Source organism: Gavialis gangeticus, unplaced genomic scaffold, assembly GCF_001723915.1.
Source record: "Gavialis gangeticus isolate Ggan-Ray unplaced genomic scaffold, GavGan_comp1, whole genome shotgun sequence".
NCBI classification, from domain to species: domain Eukaryota; kingdom Metazoa; phylum Chordata; order Crocodylia; family Gavialidae; genus Gavialis; species Gavialis gangeticus.
In genome coordinates this window covers 34466250-34475885 of record NW_017729032.1, presented here as the reverse complement: position 1 = coordinate 34475885, position 9636 = coordinate 34466250, and the positions used below count along the sequence as shown (strand labels likewise).

Here is a 9636-nt window from a genome sequence, read left to right as displayed (position 1 = left end):
AACAAAGAAACACAGAGAAAAGTATCTATTTTCACTACACCACCACCCGGGAAGTCTTCAAGAGCTGCATTGTGAGTTGAAGGGTGACATGGAGAGGTGGCTTGGCTCCTTCAGCTCCACTAGGACCAGTGTCGGATTTTGAGTTAGTGGGGCCCTGTGTGCAGCTTCATTTTTGAGTCCCCCCTTGGGACGCAGCCAAGAAAAAGAACGTTCAAGACAGCAAAAAAAGCTGAAGGCAATTCTTTGGTAGACTACTTAAAACAACCATGTTTAGAGCACAGTCCGCAGAAGCTCACAGCATGCAGAAAGCCTGGACCTGCAATTTGCAGTGCTTATTAAGTTCAGTCATTTGTCAAATTTGTCCTGCACCCCCCACTGTTTGTTGCATGGTAAATCCACCACTGACTAGGATCATCGCTGCCCTTATCTTTGCTTGGTCCTTTTCTACTTTCCCCTCCTGTGTTACTTTCCAGCTCCTTCATCACATCTAAAGCTAGACTGGGAGCTTTTCTGTCCTTTAAAATGCTAATTTGGGGGCCATTATCTTTGTAAGGAAGACTATAAATAATAACCAGGATGATTTAAGTGAGGAAAATGCTTCGAGAGAGGAGCAGTGGAGAAGGCAGGTCGCTTGGCCGGCAATACCGCTCTCTGCTGGGCGCCACTTCTCCCGTGCAGGGTGACTCGAAGAGAACGGCTCGGGAGCACTGAAGAGGGGGTTCGAGAAACAGAAAGGAGTGAGGCGCCGGAAGGGGCGCGATAGACTGCCCAGAGGACGTATGGCGGGAAAGGAGTGCGCGAGCAAGTAAGCAAAGCGCGAGGGGGCAGGGTTAGGCGCGGGGCTCGGCAGAAGGCGCCGCGAAGGCTGCCGGGAGTTGTAGTACGCAGCGTCGTCATGGCCGCCGCCCGCCAGGTAACGCGCCCCTTCCCCTCCCACCCTCGTAGCTGGGCGAAGTCCTGGGCCGGGTCGGGGGTTGGGCCCTTGGGGCCCGGGGCATCCCTCTTCGACACCAGCCCCACCACCGCGCCGCGCCGGGCTAGGCGGATGCCGCGTGTCCCTGCGGGCCTCCCCCTGCACGGGCCTTGCTCCCAGCGCCCTGCTCTGCTGGGGCCTCGAGAGCGGCGGGGAAAGGCCGATAGGGTCTGAAGCGCCATCGCGCCTCCGGCCCCTGTGGGATGCACCATCTTGCTGTCAGGCCTGGTTGGCAGCACGGAGGGAATTGGGGTTGCCATCCCGGGTCCCCTGCCCCGGCCCCCACGCTGTGAGTCTTGTGGCTGACAGGACTCGCAGCTGGGGCAGCACCAGTGCCTTTCACGACCCGTAGCCCCACGGCTGCTGGACACCATGGGGTGGAGAGTCCGGTGGTTGCGTGCCTCTCCTGGCTGTAGGCGCTGCAGGGCTCAAGCGCCCATGAGCCACGTCGGGCAAGCTGGGTTGAAGTAATGCACTGCCTTGTCTGTGCATGCGTGGGGCTCGGCAAAAACGGGTTGGTGCATATGGTCCTGGCAGCAGCTGGGAGCCCCCTGTCAGCCAAAGGGGCTCCCAGCCACAGGAGAGACCCTGTTACACCTACAAATTAAAGCTGGACAGCAATCAATGATAAAGTTATAGCACACTTTCCAGCTCTAACTTTGTAGCTGGGTGGGACCTTTTTATTGGGTGGTAGTCACTTAGCACGTGTAGCCGGTCTAAATTAACTGCACAAAAAGCCAGTGAAGTGCATAATGTGTAGCGTGTAGAGGGGGCCTTCACTGCCTCTGGTCATGTAGCTCCTATTTCACAGCCCTGCAGACCGTTTTTAACTCTACGCATTAACTCAGGTGTGGAAATGTTACATCAGGTGAACATTCACTGAAGCATGGAAATAACTTTCAGTGAAGCATTGCACGCACTATCAAGATGCTTATCCATCTGAAAAAGATGCATATTAAATGCTAATGACTACAGGACTAATGAAATAGCCTCTTGATTATTTTTTGCCTAGCTTGTGTTTTGTTATACATAATACATGATATAGCAAAGGAGTACGCATTCATATATATATAATTTGTGCTTTGATCTTGAATTCATTCATAGGGCCCCAGATTCCCTAACACATTACTAAAACTTTTAGTTCCTTTTTAACTGAAAAAATGTGTTGTGTTGTATGTGATAATGCAGCACACCATCTGCAACCTTTTTTCAGAATCTTAGGTCTGTCCATGGCTGCAGGCACCAAGGTATCTCAGCTGATGCTGTCTCAGGGAGAGAAGCAGTAGAGCTGCAGTCATGGTGCCATCCACACTGGCACTTGTAGCCAGGCTCTGATGCTCTCTACCCCCCTGCCCAAACTAGCATACAGGCAGTTGACTGCTGTCAGTGTCACGGTCTCTCTTCCTCACACATACCCACCCTTGCAGCCCTTCCAAGGTAGCTCCATGCTTCTTGGTTGAGATCTGCTTATTGACACTATGGCATCTCTTTGAGGAGGGGAAAGCTCTCACTATGTGTGTGTATCACACTGAGCATAGCAGGGCTGATTTCCAGCTGCTTTTTTTTAAAGATGCTGCTCTGAACCTATCAGTTGAATGAGTTCCAGCAACTTTGAGATCTCTTTTCATTAGAGAAGGATTGGGCCGAAGTCCAGACCCTTGGTAAGCCCAGCCCTGAATTTTAGGGCATCTCTTTTTAAATACCAGTTTTGCAAAAGACCCCATCTTGGTAACAATCAAAAGCTCTGAATCTTGGGAGTTTTGTAGCCCAGTTTTTGTTTCTAAAATAGTGTCTTGAGTTAGGCTTCCTAATCTTGCTAATTACTTGCAAAGTAGGTTAATGAAGGACCTTGGAGATACAGAACAAAATCCAGGCCTTGATCTCCAGTGAGAAATGCTTAGGAAGGTGTGCGTTGTTGTCAGTGGTGTTCTTTAAGAATCCCTTGCATGTGTATCATTGAAAGGTCGGGGCTTTAGCAATTAATAAGTATAAAGGTATTCATTTATGGGTACTTCTACATTGGATTAATAATTAACTGTGGAGTATATGCAGTGGCATTTTACTACAATATGTTTCTTGGTGATGTTTTTAATATTGTACATAAAATAAACATATTTTAAATTATAATAATTTTAAATAATAGTGTTTCTCCTCATACCAACTGCTGTTCTTACTAATGTGTTTCAGCTGTCTAAGCCTTTAGACCACTGGTGTTCAGCCTACAGGCCGGATCAAGCCTGTGGAGCTGTGTCATCTGGCCCATGGGGCTCCCCGCAGCTCCAGAAATCTGGTGGTGGAGCAGAAAAGACCGTGTTAATTGCTGTTTCTCTGTTACTAAATTTCCGGACTCGTGGGGAGCCCTGGAGGCTGGACATGTTCCTGTGCATTAGATCATGCTAGCACACAGGATCACTCCATAGCCTATCTGGGCCCACAGGGTTGTCTGACATCCAGCCTGTGAGGCCAAAAGGTTGTGCACCTCTGCATTTTACCCTATTTTTTCAGAATTACAGAGCACCCACAATCCAAGTGAAGTCAGTTGTTAGTTCAGTTGTTGAACGCTACTGAAAGCCAGATACTTGCATCACATTTGTCTGTCCTGAAGGATGGGTGTGTGTGTGTGTGTTTTGCATAACAGGAAAAATGAAAAAACTCCAGAACAACTTTACAACTAGTCATAGTGCTCCATCTACTGGTAACTAGGTTGCCCAACTACAGTCTACTAAATAATCTTAGAACAGTGGTTCTCAACCTTTTTAGACTCCAGACACCTCTCAGAAAATGCTTTCTCTTATTTTTACTCCTTATTTGACTGCATAAAGACCTTAGAAAGACAAGAGGTCAGAATGTTTACGACATGATTTCCTGTTAGAAATCAATGGATTTATCTTGTGAATCATTGTTGCTGGTAGGTGTTGTAAGGCTTCAGCCCCTTTCTGGTTGGTGCCTTTCTCTCTAGTGACATCAGGGTGAGACCGCACCCTGGGGCCACCTAGATGGTTCTGAGCGCTGCCCCTACTTGGCTGCCACGACTTTGATGTTGATAGCTGGGGAGGCAGTTTGCTGTCGGTGGTCCCAGAGGGGTCGTGGCCCTGGCGGCCTTCCTTTGTGGGGCTCCGAACTTCCCCTTTACCCCACCCTTACCATGTCCACGTCCTGGGAGGACTCTGCTCCCCGTAATCTTCCCTGGGATGATCTCTTCTCACCTGCGAGGCCTGCCCCAAGCAGGGTTGGGTATGCTTGGCCATCAGTCGCTCCGGATAACTAAAACGCGCCCCGCCTGGGGTAATGATAACTTAGAAGTCTCTTTGCTCAAGGCGAAGAAGTTCGGCATCTGCCGATGAAGTATGATGGGGACTCTGGCTCCCCAGGTCCCCTCTGCCTCCCTGGGATGGGAGAGTGAATCTTCATCCATCCCTCGGGTTATTTTTCCCAGGGACCAGCAAGCTAGGAGTTAATCACTCCTGTTCCAACCACCTGGTGAGAGTCGCCTCTTCCCCACTGGGCTGTGGGCCGGTCGCCGCCTGCATCTCCCTCTTCACCCAGCTGCCCACTGGGTCTGGCTGTCACTTGCCACCCTTCCCTGCCGGGGTACCTGAACGCTCCAGCGCAGCCGGGTCTTCCCTCTTGATTGCAGGGACAGTCTTGTTCTCCCTGCTGTACCCCCTCCGTCCAACTTTGGCTCGCTGTGCCCCGACCTATGGTCCTCCCCACTGGGGTTCCCTGGTGGCCGCTGGGACTTCTTGCCTTGTGACCAGCTCTGCTGCTCCTACCTGGCTCCCCCACCTGTGTATCCCTGCCAGCGCTTTGCCTCTCTCCACCAGCATCCTGCTTCTCCCTGCTTGGCTCCATGGAACATGTTGGGAGGGGGGCTTCTGTCTCCCCTCCCACAATCACGTTTAGGTGTTTGCACATCTGACAATGCTATGAAAGGACTAGCATCTGACAAATTAGGTTTTTGCTTATAAAAGTATATGTTTCTGAATGAGTTAATAGTCTCTAAGGTGCCAACCTGCCCTGCCTTCTGCCACTTTCCTATTATTCAGAAATAACTCATGAACTACATCAGACCAGTTCTGTACAGTCCTGTGTTAACAGAGCTCTCCACTAATTCTCCCCATTAATTTCAGTCACATGATATGGCCTGTTGCATGTAGAACTGAAACTGCCAGTACAGTTTAGATTCAACTTGTGGTATTTTTATTTAATTTTGGTGAATTTTGAGGGAGCAGTTTTTTAATGCTCATAAAAATAGCATCTGACTTTCTGTGTCTTTGTGCCCTTTATAATCGTTCTGGTATGTCAGGTGAGTGCAGAATGCTAACAAATGAGGATGATAGATGTCTTTGCTAGTTTTGTAGTGGTTTGAGGTTCTGATCCTGCACTGCTAAAATCAATGGGAGCTCTGTTGTTGATTTCAGCCAGTGTAGAATAAAGCTGTATGTGCAAGGAAGTGGAGAATTAGGTCCCATTTATGAGCAAGTGTTAGGTAAGCTTTTCTACAAAGTCTGTATCACTACCTTCAAATCCTCACTTGGGTGTCCATTTGTTTTTTCATTTCTGTTGTTTGTGCATTTCTTCTCTCTTTAGCAGAGGGGAAAGCCTTTTCTTTCCACTTTTTTGCATAATGCTGCCAGTTAAAAGTAACAGCTTGAGCATATCAGAGATCAGTCTTGAGTCGCTCTAAGGTAGGGGTGGGCAAAATCATTGCGGGCTGGATCTGGCCTACCAGGCCACTTTGTCCAGCTTGCAGGGGTCCCTAAAAAATTTAGAAAATTGTTAAATTTAGAAATATGGCTACCTGTCTAAGGCAGGTGACAGGACCCAGCAGCCACAGCAGCAAGGCCCACCCAGCTTGGCCCCACCCCAGCCCAAAGCTTCTGTCTGGCCTGGCAACCCTGGGGCTGTTCCCCTGTCCTTCCTCCATCTGGGAGCGCAAACTCAGCTAAGAATGTGGGGGGGGATTAGGGGGAACCGCTGACTCCAGTCCTTGGGGCCGGGACAGCTCCTACTGTGTCCTGTGATCCTGCCCTGCTTCATAGATTCATAGATTGTAAGGGGCTGGAAGGGACCTTCCAAGATCATTGGGTCCAGCCCCCTGCACTAGGCAGGACAGGCAACTCTTGAAGATTTCCAGGGTAGGTGATTGCACCATCTCTGGAGGGAGTTTATTCCACGGTCTGGCCACCCTAACTGTGAAGAAATTTTTCCTAGTGTTAAGCCTGAAATGGTTTTTCAGGAGTTTGCGGCCATTACTTCTGGTTTTCCCCAAGGGCGCCCTGGTGAACAGTTTTTCACTGAGCTCTTGATGTAGTCCCCTGATATAGTGGTAAACTGCTACCAAGTCCTTCCCCTCCATCCTGGCTGAGAACAGGGACTTACCCCTCCACGTGAGTTGGATGCCGTCCCTTCCCAGGAGTCCTCTCTCTGAAGTATGTGTTATGGTTGAAGAAACTGAAACCCTCTCAGTAGCACCACCGCCAGAGTCATTGTTTCACTTCTTTGACATGTCCCTCCCTCCTAGGTCTGTGGCTTGCAACTAGAAGCACAGAGGAAAACTACCTGTGCCCCCGATGCCTTGAGCCCAGTCCCCAGAGCCCTGTAGTCACTCATGACCCTGTCTGGAGTACTCCTGGCTGTGTCATTCGTGCCCACGAGGATGAAGAGCATGGGGTTGGTCAGAGGGCCAGATGAGCCTAGGGGTCCTCTCTTCAACATCCCAGATGTGGGCCCCAGGGCAGCAGACCTCATGGGCTAGGGGGTCTTGACAGCAGATGGGTCCCTTGGTGCCCCTTAGGAAGGAGTCCCCCACCAGCACCACCCTGTCTCTCCTCTTGGGGCGGGAGTTGACTGACTACCCACCTCCTCCTCCGATGTCTCCATCGGAGCCTCCTCATGAGTGGTGAGGGGAGGGGTAGCAAACATCAGAGGTTAGGGGGTGGGACTTCTGGTCCCAAGATGGTGACCAGGGGGTGTGGCATCTGTCAAGAGGTGGGGCTACCCATGTGGCCCTCGACAGTCTGGCAAAATTCATTAGGTGGCCCCCCAGCAAAAATAATTGCCTTTCCCTGGTCTAAGGAAAATTTTAACTGATTTCTCAAGGTCTGTTCTTCAATTTTTTTCTAGAACATGAACTGGAATTTTAACTGTTCTTTGGTTTTTCTGTGTGCTTTGTGCTTCCCAAGTGAAATGTAGATCCAGTGCATTTTTGTTTAAGCAGATCATTCCCTTGCCTTTACTTGGCCAATTTTTATTTTCTCAGGTTCTGAAATGTATATTAGTAGGATTATTACGTTCTAAGTATTTAATTATGATTGAAAGCAAACAAAGTATTCCAGAAAAGAACATGATTCTGAATCTGCAATCTTCATATGCCAGTACGGTTTCCCTTAGGGCAGTGGTACTCAACCTCTTGCCCTGTGGGTTGGATGAGTGATGCAAGGCTGGTCTGTAGGCCAGGCCCTACTAATCCCGAAGGCTGCAGGAAGCAAAGTGAGTCTAAGCCAGCCCTGGCTGGTCTCAAATTCTCAGGTCCTGCCCCTGCCCTCTTCCCCTCCCCCTCTGGACAGGGCTTGGGGATTTTGCACCCTTTTGCAAGCAGCTCGTTGCAGGCTGGAATCTGGAGCAGTTTGCAAAAGAGGAAACCCACTGTTTCTTGTTTTATAGGGGAAAATGTGTGTTTTTTCCCAGGAAACTGAAAACCCAGATCCCTACTTATAAGGTTATATAAATCATAGGATCCTAGGAAATGACAAATTTCATGTCCTTTTCTCAGGATACATCTAGAACTTTATGCTCTGGCTGTACTGTAGTTCAGTAGGTACGGTATAGCGGTATCCAGGCTACGTGGAGTATTGGAAGCAGGTTAGCCACAGTATTACAAACTGCAAGCTAATCTACCCTGGTTCTCAGCTCCGTTGGAAATATGAGACTATATGAGGCTATTTAGGGACTCTATGACATTCTTCAGAAAAGAGGTCAAGGACTGAATAGAAATGGAGATTTGCATATTCCCTGGACCCTTCTACTAGTCACCTGAACCAGATTCATTGTGGTTTTTCATGCTGGCTTCTGGGTTTTTAGTAGAAGATATTGGTTTCCAGCAGGAAAGGTCATCACCACTTGTCAGTCAGATTCATGACATTAGGGAGATTGTTGAGAGAAATGGGAGAAGAAGAGACAAAGGAAAAATTAGGTGAATAGGTAGAAAATACAGAAAGGAAGAATGAGTGTAAAAGATCCCATTCCCATTTAAGTAAGTAGGAGCTTTGCCAAAGTTTTCACTTGGGTCCAGACTTTCCTCTCAAGTGTTAAGGAGGTATGGAGAGACAAAGGTGAGGAAAACAGATATTGAGGACAATGGTGGCAGTTATATTGCAATCTATGATAGAAATGAAAATGTATTGTGAAGCCAGGGAAGGTAGGAAGATATAAAACTGAAAGAAAGGAGGAAGTCACCCTTTCAAATGGCAGAAAATTGTTTAATTCAATGAAGAGTACAAGGAGCTGGCAGTTTTAAGGCACAGGTTTGGGAGGTGTAGTGGGACATGTGTTTTTCATCTAGGCATAGTCTTCAGGCTGCTACGTATTGAACATTTCCCCTCCCCCCCCCCCTCCCAGTTTTGGAAAATAATTTTTTGCCTGGTTTCAAATATGCTTGACCATTGTTAGCTTGAAAAATCAATTTGGGTTTGAGCATTTTAAGCCAAGCTCTAGGTTTTGTGCTAGGCATGGTATAGACACAGAGGAACAGAAAGATCCTGTCCCAATAAGCTTACAATGTAAATAGGTACAGAGAAAGAGAGATTGAATTTTATTAGTAGTTGTTTAGGATTGTGACTCCAAAAAGATGACAAAGCCAGTAGGGAAATACAAATCGCCCTAGCAAGGGACTATCATTAGAGGGATGGGAGTGAGGAGGGGAACACAACTAGGTTACCGAAAATACAGTGTTCGCCAACAAAGCCCAGGGGAGCAGCCTGAGTTCCTGACAGCCTGACTTCCAACCCTTGTAGGCTTCTCTTTTCAGATACAGGAGATCCAAGAGTCCCTTATTTAGCTATGGGGGTCACCCAGCCCTTTTGCTACCTTTCCTATGGGCTGGGATGGACTTCCCTTGTGCTTCAAGGATCGTGTTCTTTAGGAGCAACCACTCATCATGGACCCCTCTCTCTGTTAGATTCTGGTTTCTCAGGGCCTTGGCAGCCAGCCTCCTGAGCTTATGAAAGTTGTCTTTCCTAAAATCAAGGATTTCTGCATTGCTGACTGATTTCCAGCTTTGCGATGGATAGAGAAAGTGATCAACTCATGATCACTGTCTCCCAGCTTCCCTTTGATTCTCAGGTAGTTCACTACATCATCCCCTTTGGCCAATACCAGATCCATGAGCGCCTTACCTGTTGTTGTCCCATTGACTTCTTGAGACAAGCAGAGTTTGTCAATGCAGATGAGAACTACACGATCGGTCATATTTGGCAGAGTTCTCCTTCCATGAATTGTCAGAGTAGTTGAAGTTGCTCATTATTACATTAGCAGAGCAACCAATGTGGTGGAACAAACATTTTGTTAGTTTTTTGGTTTGCTTGAGAGAGATGAAAATTAGAGGAGGAAACCAAATAAAATGTGTGTGTGTCGGGGGGGGGGGGAGTTGGCAGAAACTAAAA

The 9636-nt window shown here is 48.2% G+C and overlaps 1 protein-coding gene and 1 long non-coding RNA gene across 2 annotated transcripts in view; both read left to right on the top strand.

Annotated features, from left to right (window-relative positions):
* Nucleotides 1-361, top strand: part of LOC109303434 — a 6657-nt gene extending 6296 nt beyond the window's left edge. Inside the window, exon 3 of the long non-coding RNA XR_002099111.1 lies at nucleotides 95-361. This is a non-coding gene — a long non-coding RNA (uncharacterized LOC109303434). The remainder of the gene's footprint in view (nucleotides 1-94) is intronic.
* A 509-nt stretch (nucleotides 362-870) lies between these two features.
* ALKBH8 (alkB homolog 8, tRNA methyltransferase) overlaps nucleotides 871-9636 on the top strand; it is a 111458-nt gene continuing 102692 nt past the window's right edge. The window contains exon 1 of the mRNA XM_019525351.1: nucleotides 871-913. The gene's annotated coding sequence lies outside the window, so the exon portion shown is untranslated. The remainder of the gene's footprint in view (nucleotides 914-9636) is intronic.